This window comes from Hippopotamus amphibius, chromosome 6, assembly GCF_030028045.1.
Source record: "Hippopotamus amphibius kiboko isolate mHipAmp2 chromosome 6, mHipAmp2.hap2, whole genome shotgun sequence".
NCBI lineage: Eukaryota > Metazoa > Chordata > Mammalia > Artiodactyla > Hippopotamidae > Hippopotamus > Hippopotamus amphibius.
In genome coordinates, this window is record NC_080191.1 from 32,874,939 (window position 1) to 32,890,365 (window position 15,427).

At 40.7% G+C, this 15,427-nt stretch overlaps 1 long non-coding RNA gene across 1 annotated transcript in view; it reads left to right on the forward strand.

Moving 5' to 3' along the window:
• The first annotated feature begins 24 nt into the window (after positions 1-24).
• Positions 25-15,427, forward strand: part of LOC130855542 (uncharacterized) — a 33,795-nt gene continuing 18,392 nt past the window's right edge. Inside the window, exons 1-4 of the long non-coding RNA XR_009054335.1 lie at positions 25-342; positions 2,895-2,947; positions 7,152-7,192; positions 14,660-14,730. This is a non-coding gene — a long non-coding RNA (uncharacterized LOC130855542). The remainder of the gene's footprint in view (positions 343-2,894; positions 2,948-7,151; positions 7,193-14,659; positions 14,731-15,427) is intronic.

Here is a 15,427-nt window from a genome sequence, read left to right on the forward strand (position 1 = left end):
CTCCTCCTCTCTGCTCCTCTTCTTCCTGCTTCAGCGTTTCCTCATGCAGGTTATCTCCGACCTTTCTGTCCAATCTTCCACTTTCCTGGCCCTGGCGGCCGCCGTTGGGCATTGTACCATCCATGGTAGAGACACTGTACTTGGAGCATCTAGGTGTGCGTTGCTTGTTTGCTAAACTCCGCTCAGCTGAACTCCATCAGACTTTTAAAGGGATTGCAGTTCCTTGGGGAGGGGCAGAAGGGATGGGGTGTGGAGGAGGAGGAGGAAGGTTGGGCCATAATGCACCAACTTTTAGCAACTCAGCCTCTGAGTAGAGGGAGAGATAAGGAACTCTGCTTCAAGGTGAGTGATCTATAAACATTTTAACAGAGGCACAAGGAAAATGCTTTGGAAGGGAGACATTAATTAGGAGTGCAGAAGGACTGGAAGGATTAGAGGACTTTGGAGATTAGGATAAATGGCTAGGGAGTGAAAACAATTCCATGATGCAATCACAACCACCCTGACACTTCAGGTGCTGAAGAATCCCCACCCCCAAACGTTGGTCAGGGCCTGTCTCAACTATCTGTCTTAATTCTGTCAACAACTGACGGTACCAGTTTTTAAAGGCAGTTAGTGACATGCATACTGAAGGGCTCAATGAGAGAGGGTAACATGGAAAATAGACCACAAAGGGAGGAAGGAAGTAGGGAGACCAGTTAGGAGTCTACTGAAGTAATTCTTTGGGGAGATGATTTTGGTTTAATCCAGGATTCTAGTAGTGGAGGTGGTGAGATGTTGAATTTCAAGGTACAGTTTAAAGGACTAACAGGATTTGTGACAGATTGGACATGGGGTATGAGAGAAAGGGAGGAGTCAAGGATGACTCCACAAATTTTGGCCTGACCAATTGAAAGGATGGAGTTGCTATGTGCTAAGCTGGAGAAAACTCCAAGAAGAGTAGGTTGTGGAGAAGGGTAGGAATCAGAAGTTTAGTTTAGGACATGTTGAGATATGTATTAGAGATCCTAATAGAGATATACATCTGGAGGTCAAGGGAAAGGTAACAACTTTGTGTCATCTGCACAGAAGACAGTTTGTAAAACCAAGAAACTGGATGAGACCACCTGGTGGAAAAGTGTGGATGAAGGAGAAAAGACGTCTGAAGCCTCAGCTCTCAGGCAAACCAACATTTAGAGTTTGGGAGACCAGGAAGAAGTAGCCAGTGAAGTAGGTAGAGGAGTAGGAGATAGTTGTGTCCTGGAGGCCAAATGAAGAAACTATTTCAAGAAGCAAAGAATGTGATCAATGAAGTCAACATTGTATCAGATAAAGACTGAGATTTGACTACTAGATTTAGCAAATTCATTGTCACTGCTGACCTTGACAAGAGCAGATGCAGTCTGTTGGGGCAAGCAGTACCCTACCTGGAGATGGTTCCAGAGAGAACAGGAATGAGTATTGCAACTCATTTAAAATGAGTGGGGCTACTGGAGGAAAGATTTCGAGACAGGAGATGTTATTTTTATTTTCTGATGGAGGTGATCTAGTAGAGAGGGAAAATTGATGTATTGTAGGAGACAGAGGAGAGAAATACTGGAATGATGACCTTGAGTAGATAGAAGAGGATGCAATCTAGGGTTCACGATGAAAGATTGGTTTTAGGAATATGGAGCATCCAACTATAAAACATGAGGAAGGGAGACTATATGGTGACAAATTAATGGCAGTTGTGGTCGTGGGAGATTGTGGAGTTCTCTTCTGATTGCTTCTATCTTCTCACTGAAATAAGAAGTGGTCTAGACTAGGTTATGTTGTAACATGCAACCTCTGTATCTGAGGGTTTTAACACTTCAAAGGTTTAGTTCTCTTTCATGTTAAATGTCTATTGCCGGGAAATTGGCAAGCCTGTTTGCACTCTACCAAACCAGTGACTTATTTCAGGGCCGTGTTGGCCAACCACTAGCATCAGAGGAATTGGAACCCATTTGTTTCCCCAGAAAGGGGTGCCAGTTTAAAGCAATGGGCAAGGAAGACAATTTGTGCCACTTACTGAGCCAACTAGAAGAAAAGGTGAAATCAGAAGGCTAATTCCCTCTCATAAGAGGGATTCATTCCTTGGGCTCAATATACACTTTGAAACTCTTGGAATCTCTTGAAATTGTGTAGCGTTTGAGGGTTTTTCTATTTATCAGATCCTTAAAGAGGTCTGTGACCAGAATGGGGGCAAAATCTGCTGCTGTTGAGAAAGCTGCTTCAATATGCAGCTGTGGGGTAGTCCACAAACCTCTGGTCTTAGTGTTCTAATAAAAAAATCTATTACTGATTAAGCCTCCACTAAGTGAGATATATTGTCACACATTTCACCTCATTTTTATTCACCCAACATTTCTCCAAGATAATAATCCCACATTTCCAATGAGAAAACTGAGTGGAATAGAAGATGAAGAACTAGCTGATGTTTTCTTTCTTCCTTTTTTTTTTTTTTTTACTTTATATTGGAATATAATTGATTAACAATGTGATAGGTTCAGGTGTACAGCAAAGTGATGCAGTTATATATATACCTGTATCTATTCTAAGTTTTCATAGCCAGTGAACAGTGCTGCCAGAATTGAAGCTCTGGTCTTCCTCCAAATCTTCCTTTCCGTGACACCCTGCTGCTTCCTGTGACACCCTGCTGCTTCCCAGCCAACTGGCCATTAGTACCACATCTTATCATTGTGGGAATTAAATGAGATCCTGTGTATAAAATAGATTTTGTATTTAGGTGACGTGTTGGGCAAGAGAACAGATATCAGTGGATTGATCTGAGAAAATTTGCCAAGAAAACATTTATAAAAATGCTTTAGGAACTGATGCAAGAACAGAGACCGAGTCTGACCAAAGCCTATGTTCTTTTTTTTTTCCTTTAGACACTCAAGGAAGAAATAATGCTTCTGCCTGCTATATCTTCATTGATAAAAAGGTTAGTAGTTGGTCTATATCAGTGACTCTCAACCTTGGGGTGACTTTGCCCCAAAGGAACATTTGGCAATGTTTGGAGACATGTCTGGTTGTCACAAATCGGGGAGGGGAGGGGGGAACGGGGAGGGGTGCATCTAGGAGGCAGAGGTCAAGGCTGCTACTAAAATTCCTATAAAGCACATGAAAACCTCCCAAAACAAAGAATTATTCCACACAAATGTCACTCATGCTGAGGTTAAGAAGCTGCAGTCTATAGGTCCCAAATGAAAATGCTTACAATTAAACTTCTCATATTCGCGATGCAATATGATTGGTAGAAAATGGATATTATGTTTATATAAAAATGAGTGAAGAAATAAACACATAATTTTCACATGTAACCCCTTTTTAAAGTGGTGTAGGAAGGCTCCGGAGCTTGGTCACAGAGACTCTGGAAAGATGAGGAGAATTCGAGGAAGGCTTTGGTCATTTGTGTAACTAGGTTAAACAGAGCAATTCAGCTCACAGAAGATAAATGTGGGATAGTAAGTCTGGGAGTGAGGAATATTACAAGAGGAATATCTGCTCAAGGGAAAGAGACTGGGCTTTGTTCTCTTTTGCTGCTTTCTTGCCTGTGGTGCAGCATTGCAGTGCAGCAAAAAAGTCAGAGCAGACACCAGTCCCCCATAAAACTAGTCATTAACGACAGAGGTAAGGGGGAGCTTTCTGCTCAAATAAGCAGCTGCAGAATGCACCCTGTCTGTGGTGGCTGAGGGTGATGGCCGAGACATTGCCAAGAAAGATGTGCCTTCTTTCCAGTTAACCTTAAGCTGAGCAACAGTTTGACTCCAAGCTAATTGCCATTAATGGGGTGTGTTAGTCACCCCTGGACACATCTGGGTTACAGAGTGGAGGGGTTCTGCATGTATAGAGACAGCATTACTGTTTTGTTTTGGTTTGGTTTTTGTTCTAAATTATTATCTGAATTAGCAATCCCTTACACCAGTTTTCTGGCAAGCCCCCAAATCTTTTGCACAGATGACCATCTTCAGTGACTGAAGAGTTTCATGATTGTGCAAGACTCTTCAGCTACTCAATCACTCCATCCTTATCACGTGGAACAGAGTGGAACTTTTATCCCTCTGGAGCAGTGGTCCCCAACCTTTTTGGCACCAGGGACCAGTTTCATGGAAGATAATTTGTCCACAGATGGGGGTGGGGATGGTTCCGGCGGTAATGCAAGCGATGGGGAGCAACAGATGAAGCTTTGCTTGCTCGCCTGCCCACTCACCTCCTGCTGTGCAGCCTGGTTCCTAACAGGCCGTGGACCAGTACCCTGGGGGTTGGGGACCCCTGCTCTAGAGTGACTGAAGCTACAGTTTGCCCATATCCATCAGCACGCATCATCCGGAATAGGGCAGTGTTGGAGGTGAATTTCACAGAGGACCTTGATGCCAGCCACTGTTTTGGGAGCTGCTACACGGTGACCTATCAAGTATCTTAGACCAGGTGGCAGAATCCTTCTCCAAACACAGAAAAAGAAGTGAAACTATTGTACACACTCAGCAGTAGCATTTTCCTGTTAAATAAAGAAAAATAGTTCCTCCTATAAAACAGCAGCCAAGTTAAGTAATATATAGAATGACATATAAAAGAGAGCCAGAAAACAATTCCGATAATGTGCAGCTTCCAACAATTTGGATTTTTTTTTTTTTACTTCTAACTAAAAGAAATGCTGCTGTTCTAGCACATTCCTAACTTTTAAAGAGTAAACCTATATATTTTGTAGCAACATCTCAGTTATCCCAGAGGCCAAAATTCCAGTAATCTTATACATCTGGAGTAGCGTGGAACCCAGAGGATTAAAAAAGTGGGGGAGGGGGCCGGGGGAGGGTGGATTTTCAAAGTGTGTCTAACAAGAAAAAGAAAAAAAAAAACTGAACCGGGGCATCCAGCATTAAAGCCATCAAGCTAAAACCTGATTGGATTGGGCCCGAGATGGCACTTAATGGTCTCTTGGTTTGATGTTCAGAAGGAATAGAAATACTTCAGTGCCTTTTAAGAGTCATAAAAAGCAAACCACACCGACATTCAAGCCAGGAAGTGTAGAGGAAGTGTGTTGGAAGAGGAAAGAAAACAAGAGAGAGGATGGAAAACAACAAAGGCAGAAAGTGGTAGATATTACACGTGGTGGCAACAGACATTGACTCTAGGAAAAAATTAGATACGAGGATAGATACTAAAACTGCAGGGTTTGGCCTCTAAAAGCGCAGGACCGTCAGGTGGTCTCGCAGGAGGTGTAGGGAGTTGTGAGAGGGTATCAGGAAGTGAGTACAGGAGTATTTTCATGGCAGTGATAATACCTTTCTTTAAAGAACACCTCATTTGTGCCAGACACTTCACTAGGAGGTCTGCTGTATTATTCACATTGGTACCATCCTTCAGAGTATCATTATCTGCTTTCTGTAGGTGAGGAAACAGGTACAGAAAGGTTAAATAATTTGCCCAAGGTTGTACGCCTGTTCAGTTGCTGTGTCAGAGCTGAAACTTTGTAGCACCACGGCTTGTGTATTTTCTAGTGCCCACCGTGCCTCCCCGGACTTTCTAGAATGGCAGCGTGGGAACCCTGGCAGTTCTCCTGTGTGGAGAGATCATTCCACACAGAGAGAGGCCGTGTCAGGATGTGCCATTACTGGGTAAATACTGAGTGAATCCGAAGTGGCTGTGTTGCCAAGGAATCATATTTCAGAGCGTGGAAAGGGATATGGAGCAGAAAGATTCTTCTAGGTAAAGTGCATCTCAAGCTTTCTCTAGGGACCCGTTGCTCTGCATGTGTCTTTGGTTCACCTTAGTTGAAATGGTAATTTTTTAGCTTATAAGTTAGGTCAAGTTTTCTTTCTGATGGTTGCCCCTGTCATTTCAAAGTGGGACTTGACCTCAGAAGGTGGGGAAATCACATGGCAAACCATGAAGCCACAGAAGAATTCTTTAACTTTTCGGAAGTACATTTCTGAGCTCAGGGAATATTTCTCAGGCAGTTTTGTCATGACGGTGTTACAAGACAGAAAGATTCCTAGGGGTAGACACTCTGCTCCATCTTTTATTCTTGGAACCTAGAACCTAGCATGACATTCCCCTAGATGTGGTGACAAGAAAATGGTGATGGTGGAGGTGGAGGTGTACAAGGAGATGCCCTTCAGGGATGGAATCACCTTGCCCAGAGGCCCCAAAATCACTGAGATGTTTGTAGAATAGCACAGATTAGGAGCTCAAAAATGTTAATTTAATGAACAAAAGCAGTGTATTTGAAAGATGTTTTCCAACCTCTACCAGAAGAGATGCCATTGGTCCAAAAGCCATGGCATTTATATAAAGCAAGGGCATTAACGATTGGGACACACTTGCTCCCCTCTTCTTCCATGTCCAGGTGAGGCTGGGTGGCAGGGAATTGGAGAGGAAGGCATATCAAACTGCCAGGATGGTCCTTCCCATCTCTGAGGCCAGGGCCCGTCTAGGCCAGAGAGATAGCAGCAGCCACATCTGTTCTGCTCTTTCTGTTTCTTCCTGCTCCCTCTTCATCTGAGCTTTTAAACTGCCTTTAAAATAGGAGCAGCAATGGCTTGTATATGCCTTCAGCTGTTTCTAATTCTCTCCCAGGCCCCTCTCTCCAAATAAATGACACATTGTAGAAGGTGTTTTACAGCCTGACTTGTTAATAGAGCCAGACTGTTCTGTAACAAAACCTAGCATGGTAGTCAAGGTTAAAAGACAAAATCACAAAAAAATGTGAGTTAAATAAACATAGCATCATCTATAAAAGAAGGAGCTGGACCTTCTAATTTTCAAAGTGCCTTCTAATTCTAAAATTCTAAACTTTAAAATGAGATTTCCTTACAGTTTATAGGTATGCTGCTTTATACTTAGGCTATTGGATTTTTCTTTTATTGGTGGAGTTAGTTTGTCTTTACAGATTCTACTGTGAACAAGTGAATAAATAATATAAACAATTGAATCTGCTCATTTTCTCTTTGCCAGAGATTCAGGACTGAATGTTTGTAGAGCACTGTGAAACTCCTCACTTAACATCATTGTGTATAAAGGATAATAATTTTGAGTAACTGCAGGATGCACTGTCATGATAGATGAAACACTCTTCCTTAAACATTCATAATTTTATGAACTTGCTTTTGATAAACATAAAAAAGTGCTTTCTTCCTTCTTTGCAGATGGGGAAATGGTGATCAAGGCCACAGTTTAACTTGCAAATGTAAGAAGAATCTCATCATGCTTTGTTACTTTGTGATTGATTAATATGTTGGTTAATTCCTGACTCGTTGCTAATGAGCTAATTTATAAGCACAGAGAGGATCTAGCTATTAATGTAGAAGTAACAAGCAAACAGTAAAGTGCTGCTAAGCAGGTCTGCGAATGCTGTCCACAGCCCCACTCAGGATGGGTGAGAGAGAGGAATGCACAAGCGGTGCATCCCCACCTTCTCAAAAGAGACAAGAGGAGTAAACTGGAGGCTCCTTTGGCAATGATTAATATTTCCCCACCACTTACAAAGTCGTTGCATGTAATATTAAGAGGCCACCACTAAGTGGCACTATCTCACCAGTGTTCTCTTTCATCAGCATGATGACGCCACTGTCACCTTTGGACGGTGGAATGCATTTATTGTCCTCTGCTGATTTGGTTTTAGCAAAAGATTTTTGCCCTCGTATATATATGTGTGTGTGTATATATTCTTTTTCATATTCTTTCCCATTATGGTTTATTACAGGATATTGAATATAGTTCCCTGTGCTATACAGTAGGATCTTGTTGTTTACCTACTTTATGTATAGAGTGTGTATCTGCTAATCCCAAACTCCTAATTTATCCCGCCCCCACCCCCTTTCCCCTTTGGCAACCATAAGTTTGTTTTCTATGTCTGAGTCTGTTTCTGTTTCATAAATAAATTCATGTGTCATATTTTAGATTCCACATATAAGGGATATCATATGGTATTTGTCTTTTTCTTTCTAACTTACTTCACTTGGTATGATGATCTCTAGATCCATCCATGTTGCTGCAAATAGCATTATTTCATTCTTTTTTATGGCTGAGTAGTAATATATATATATACCTATCTATCTCACATCTTCTTTATCCAGCCCTCTGTCCATGGACATTTAGGTTGCTTTCGTGTCTTAGCTATTGTAAATAGTGCTGCTATGAACATTAGGTGCATGTATCTTTTCAAGGATTGAACCCAGGTCCTCGGCAGTGAAGCCGCAGAGTCCTAACCACCGGACAGACAGGGAATTCCCTATCTTTTCAATTTAGAATTTTCTCTGGATAGATGCCGAGGAGTGGGATTGCAGGATCATGCAGTAACTCTATTTTTAGTTTTTTAAGGAACCTCCATACTGTTCTCCATAGTGGCTGCACCAATTTACATTCCCACCAACAGTGTACTCTATCTTAACAAAACTCAACAAAATGTGCACTAAATTGATATTCCCTCAGCATGTCAAGCTTGGGCAGGTTCAGTGACTCACTGAAGGGCACACAGCAGGTAAGTAGCGAGTCTGGGATTCCATTCCAATTCAGCACATCAAAGAGCCCAGCTTTTAACCTTTAAACATACAACTTCCGCTTCACATGCTACATCGCAACAAGCAAATGCTCTGGCCATTATAATACTAACTTAATTTTGATTTATAAGTTTCCAAGAACTTTCAACTATGTTATTAAGCTTGATGCTAACAACAGTTCAATGAAAAAGGCAGCATAGATTTTCTCACCACTCCTTCCCCTCCACCCCCTTGCCCTGCCAGCAACACACACACCTTCACCAGGAGAGTTATTTTGGGTTAAGTCACAGAGCTACTAAGTGTCAGACACTGGACTTGAACCCAAAGTTCTCATCCTTAGCTCCTTGCTTTTCTTCTGCAGTAGCAACACCCCTTTATAGTAAATCAAATATAAGGTAAATTTCCCTCCACTGGCACTCAGAATACACTAGCTCCAAAAATCTGTTAAAAGTCAAGCCTGCTATTTAAGAAAAACTGTATTAACATTAAATAATACATGCAGGTATTATTTTAAATCACTTACAACTCCTTACAAAGAAAGAAGAACCTAAAATTCTTTTTCAAAAATTTTACATGAATGATTTTAGAGGCATAGGCAGTGATTAATATAATTCAATATAGAATCAACATCTGTGGTTTTTCATGTGTTACGAATAGATTTGTACTTTATTAGCACAAACAGAACATAATAAAGTTATAAGATAAAATGCATACAGCCTAAGATATCACAATTTGTTACAATACAGTCCCAATCTTTCCAGTACCCTCTAAAACTGCAAAATTTTGGGAACGCAAGACAGAGGAATGTGGCCCAAAGGGGAGGCTTGAGGGTACTAGTCAGCAGGTGTGAGGTATATGCCCTCACTGCTCTACTCTAGATCCCACCTTCTGCCCCTGTAACAGGAGGAGCCGAGAAGACCTGTGAGGTCCCTAAAACGCTAAGAAATAATTCTTAATCTACATAAAGTCTGGAGCCTTGTTTTATTCAGTAGAAAATCCAAGATTTTAAAGAATGATGCAAACCAAGAAATAGATTAAGAGCTGCTGTCTTTACAGAGTGAAGTAAGCCAGAAAGAGAAAAACAAATATTGTGTGCTAACTCATATATACGGAATCTAAAAAAAAAAAAAAAAATGGTACTGATGAACCCAGTGACAAGACAAGAATAAGGATGCAGATGCAGAGAGTGGACTGGAGGACACGAGGTTGGCGGGGGCGGGGGACGAAGGGGAATCTGGGATGAAGTGAGAGTAGCATAGACATATATATACTACCAACTATAAAATAGATAGCTAGTGGGAAGCTGTTGTATAACAAAGGGAGATCAACTCGATGATGGATGATGCCTTACAGGGCTGAGACGGGGAGGGTGGGGGGGAGTCGCGGGAGGGAGGGAATATGGGGATATGTGTATAAATACAGCTGATTGACTTTGGTGTACCTCAAGAACTGGTACAAGAGTGGAAAGCAATTATATTCCAATAAAGAGCTTAAAAAAAAAAACCTGCTGTCTTTTAAAAGTGAATTCATAGATGGCGAATAATAATTTAAGAGCCCAGAGTCGCTCCCACTAAGATAGTCATAAGGTACTTAGCCACTGTTGGTCCAAAAGGTAACTGAGTGCTGTGCAAGGAGAAAATGCTAGCGATCCCTGATTCACTCTTCTGGTTCCTCCGACTCTGACCCACCAAAAGGCCACTTTGGTTTGCAGATGAGAGGTGGCGCTCTTCACTAAAACATCATCACAGCAAATCTGATGGTTGGGCGTGAGGCGTCCCACTTTTTTAAGTCCTTTTAACCAGCCACAGTTGTTCAGTATGAATCAGCGTGGGATGCATGGACATCAAAGAGATTATCAAGGTACCACATTTCCTGAGATGATAAACTTCTTTCAGAATTAAAAGAAGAAGGAGGAGAAAAAAAAAAAAAAGAGCAAGGAGGAGGAAAAGGAGGAACAGGAGCAGGGAAGGAAAAATCTTAAAAGACTTCCAGTGTTTCAAGAAGAGTTAACATTCTCTTGTAGGCCATTCTTAAGTTAATTTGGAAATTTGGGTTCCAAATTAGTGTGACAAAGAGATGGGTTTAGAAGCCTTTGGTTCTGTAGGAAGTAGGAATGGTTTTCAGGACTGATCAGCCACAGTTCTAGACTAACATGTATCAGCATTCAGATGGTGCTCTAGTGAAGAAGACCATGTCTGTATGTCTGTGGAGACTTTCAAAGGTACAAGTATTATTCTTAGTAAAAAAACAAAACGAAACAAAACAAATAACCAAAAAAAAAAAAAAACTTTACTATTATGAATAGAAATTAAAAACTTAGGATTTAATAAACTGTGGCTCAAATTTAACATAGCTTCCAGAAAGCAGGGCACAAAGATTTGGCCCCTGGCTGAAACTGATGATATTACAGGATGCATCTTTTTATACACTTCAAAAAATGAATCTGTTCATGGTCATGAAATAGAAAGTATTGGAGTTTTTCCTTGGCCAGGAGCTAATGGACTGCCACTGTTTTCGCCTCATAAACTGGGTCAACTCCCCAGCTTACATAATAGTATCCCCAGTTTATGTTTGAACTCCTCCAAAGATGGAGAGCTCATTGTCTCTCATAGCCCACCTTAGACAGTGCTTCTTATTAGATCATTCCACTTATATTAAGATGAAATTTGCTTCCCTGAAGTGTTTTTCTTTTTAATTCATCAAGAAAATAATACTTCAAAAAGCATTTCTGAGCATCTGCCACATGTCAGGCCCTGTTGAGCTTTAGGAATAAGCAGATAAGGGAATTACATATAGTTCAACTGATCTGGCAAAATTTATAGTCCAATTTGATCCATCTCAATTTTTTCCATCCTAACCCTCCTAAGAAATAGGTCAAACTCTCAGGATAACAGTGGCATTATACTACAGACACAGTAGCATCTCAGCGGAGATATAAACTGAAGAAGACCCAAAGTGTCTCTACGCACCACCACAGCCCCATCGAAGAATCACTGCTGTGATGATTCTGTACTCCTATAGAAGTCCAATCCTCCGTCAACAGGGTGGTAGGTCAAATATCTGAAGATGGCTGTCATACAGCCTTCTCTCTACCCCAATCAATTCTTCTGTCAGCTAAACATGCTACAGAATTCAAAATATGATTATTATCTTTCTGAAGGAAAAATCGGATTTAAAAAAAAGCTGCTGGTCATATCTGTAAATTCATTCATAACTTTGGTAAGTGGAACTGAACCCATCAAGCCAAACCAGTAGCTGAGCAGGAGCAGAGATGTTGAGCAGGGAGAAGCCTGAGCTACCGGCAGTGCCCTGTGGATGTGGCTTTCCTACTAGAACATAGTCTACAATGACTGACTCACAAGTGTGAAGGACATGGAGTCAAAAACAGGGAGATGGATGTACTCCCTGCCCCATCTCCTTGTCTTCCTTTGTTCTAAGGCACAACAGATTGTTCCTTGATGGGAGTTAGAAAGGAGGTAGAAGAAAGCATGTTCTGCACTGATTGGCAAAACCTAAAATTTAAAGAGAGAGGAAGAAGAAGAAGAAGAAAAGACAAGCTAAGATAAAAATCATTCCAGCTTATATAGCTGGGATGTTTATAATGTAAAGAGACAGCTGCATTAAAGGATTAGGCCCCACTGCCTGATTAACAGCATTTGATCTTTTGCTATTGAAAAGACCCTGTGTATTTTCAAAGGCAGGGGGCTTCCTAAATAAAACCAGGAGTCTGGGTTAGCAGAAAGCTGTTAGAAAACAACTCATTTTTTGTTTAGTAATCTTTTTGTCCTACCTGCTTCATAATCTTCAGTTTCCTTCTCTCTGTTATTAGGGGCTGCATCTAAATCTGAAAATTGGGGCTCTGGGACATGTGATTTGTCAAAAACAAACATAAAAATCATTATGACCTAAATTGGTCAGATCAGATTTTCCCCATGAATATCATCATAGGGGAGCTTCTTTTTCTGTTTTCTTCTGAGTTTATTTTTTAATCCTTTACTCCCCATCTCCAAAAATTTCTGTGCAATTTCAGTGGAGGGATTAGCATACTATTACACCATAGCATTTTCAGGATTTACTTTCTAACTCATTTAAATACTTTCTTTTTGCAAGTTTTCAATGACCTTGGTACCCCTACTGAATTAGGTTCATCATCAGGAAGTCAACATTTTCCACTGGCCAACTTGGTGCAGCATATTGGTGGGAGGAATCAGAGCATCTCCACGTCCATGCTGTCATCCCAGGGTGGCCAGGCGATGAGGTGGGGAGGGCCTCTGATCATTCGGGAGGACCCGGCAGTCGTCATAACTAGTTCATTCTCTGTGGCCCATTCAGCTCCTGGCATCGTTGCCAAGCCAGCCAACAAAGGAGCATTGTAATCCTGACAGTTTCCCAGCATTGACTGGACAGGAGCAGACCACCAACCAGCTCGTTTCGCTTCTACTGTTCACAAGTGAGACCGTGAATAGAAAAAAGTCAGTGGCAAAAATCCCACATCCTGCTGATGCTGGTGTGTGGATGCTTTTCTAGCAAGTGAATCTCCCTTCAAGCTGGTAATCCTCATACCTGTTTCCTTGTGTTTTTTGTTTGTTTGTTTTTAAATACAGTTAGCTTGAATGGTAAGGTATAATCCTCATCGATGCCACCAAAAAATTATGTTTGAGTTTTGAAAATAATCATACGGCATGCATTACTTTGGAGAATGGGAAGTATAATAAAAATGAAAGTTCATAATAAGCTTCTAAGAAGTAGTAATTCCAGCTAGTACTAGAGGCCACTGTGTTTCTTAAGAAGTTGAATTTGGGGGAATAGACTAGGGTTTTCAGAAAAAAATGGAATCATTTTAACTCATTTAAGGTTTTAGACATGCACCCCAAAGTCTGCCCTTTCTGTAGACCAGGCCAAGAACCTTAATAATAGTCTGCCCCTTTGACCCAATTATCCTACTTCCTCAAATATATTTTATGTGTTTATATATTGTATAGATTCACACATAATATTATATTAGAGGTAAAATAAGGAAATAAATACAATATTATCTATCAAAACAAAAATAAAAGCAAAAACAAACAACAGAAAGAAAACAAAGCCCCCAAACAACATGAGAACAATTGAGTTAATTAAGTAAATTGTTAACTCTAAGTAGAGCTACACCATGGGATATTATGTAGCTATTAAAATAATGTATCCAAAGACTCTTAGTAATATGGGCGAATGCTCATTAAACTGTTAGATGAAAAGAGAAGCTGTAATTAAGTAACCTGGTAATGATTTTAGAATGTAAAAGTGCAACAAAATGCTAATGGTCATTGTCTTGGTCAGTGGAAATTTTTCATTTTACATTTCCACATTTTAAAAATTATTCCCCAAGAGCACGTGTCATTTTTTTGTAATCATAAAAGAAAACATTATTTTTTTTTAAAAGTCCTTTTTCGGTGTGTGTGGGGGGGATAAATTAGGAATTTGGGAGTAACATATGCACACTACTATATATAAAATAGGTAAATAACAAGGACCCATTGTATAGCACAGGGAACTCCACTCGATATTTTGTAATAACCTATATGGGAAAGGAATCTGAAAAAGAATAGTTATATGTATATGTATAATTAAATCACTTTGCTGTACACCTGAAAATAATACAACATCGTACATCAGCTATACTTCAATAAAAAAAGAGAAAAAATCATTTTTCTTCTGCTGTAGAAAGGCTAATAAAGAATCTAAATTTCTACTTCCCTTACACTTAGGGGTTATTTTACTTGAACACAGTGCAAATGAACAACACCTTAACTTGTTACCAGGAGGCCCTTAACCTGTTACCAGATAGTTTTTTATGCTGATGAGGCAGACTTTCAGTTCTTTTATTTTCTTCTTGATCCTCCCCTAAAAGTACACAACACATTAAGCAACATAACCCAATACTGCCTTTGGGCTGTTTGAGGTGGATTATCGTGGGTAGGACACTGAGTCCTGAACTGTGGGGGAAAGGCCCCAGTCTGGAGCCCATGCTCAGGGAAACCAGTGACTTTCCTGACAGCTAAGACATTAGGGACACCTCAAAGCAAGTCTAATCAAATGTCACAAATATGAAAACTCATGATGATCAGAGCTCTTTTGCTCCTTTAGTCCAACATCTTTTCAATTTTATTCCACAGATAAAATACAAGTCTTTGTATGCTAAACTTCAAGAGGACAGGTCCCCAGTCTCATGCAATCACTCCTTCAGGTAGCAATTTTTGAAATCACTTGTGTTCTATGAAACTATTTGCCTAGTAGTTAAGAGCATAAGCTTTATGTTAGACCCAGGTTGGTAGCACTAGCCTTAGACCAAGGCAGGAGATAGAAAGGTATAGGGGGATCTGCACCAGGTTCCATATTTTAGAAATCCCTGTTTTGACCTCTAGGTATCACATTAAGGGGTGTGCAAGTCAAAGGGCACCCCACCCTGGAGCTTGTGTTCTCTGCACCCAGGCTGCCTGTTAGGCCATCATCCAGGTATCAGGGACCTTGGGGTTTCCTGCTCAACAGCCGCAGCCTATTTCTAGTCTGCTCAGGCCTCTTTCTTTCCAGGTCTGTTTTTCTGAAAGAGCATTGTGCCCCTGGGGACCACTTGTAGGCTGAAGAGAGGGCTAAGGGACAGGCATTTTTGGGGGTGTGAAGGGAGCTAGCCTGTGCAGACCAGCACAGAGGAATCGTGAAGACAAAGAACATTTAGCACAGTGTCTAGCGTGCAAATGCTATTCTGATATAATCCTTTAGTACCTTATTACATATTTTCTACTTTGAGAGAGAGAAAAAATAGCTATGAGAATACAAGCTTCTACAGGGGGACACCATTTTAATTTTTGGTGTCCAAATTGGGATTTTTCTTCAGTAAGTTGGCTATTGTCCTGGCCCAATTCCAATATTCAAGCTAATTATAT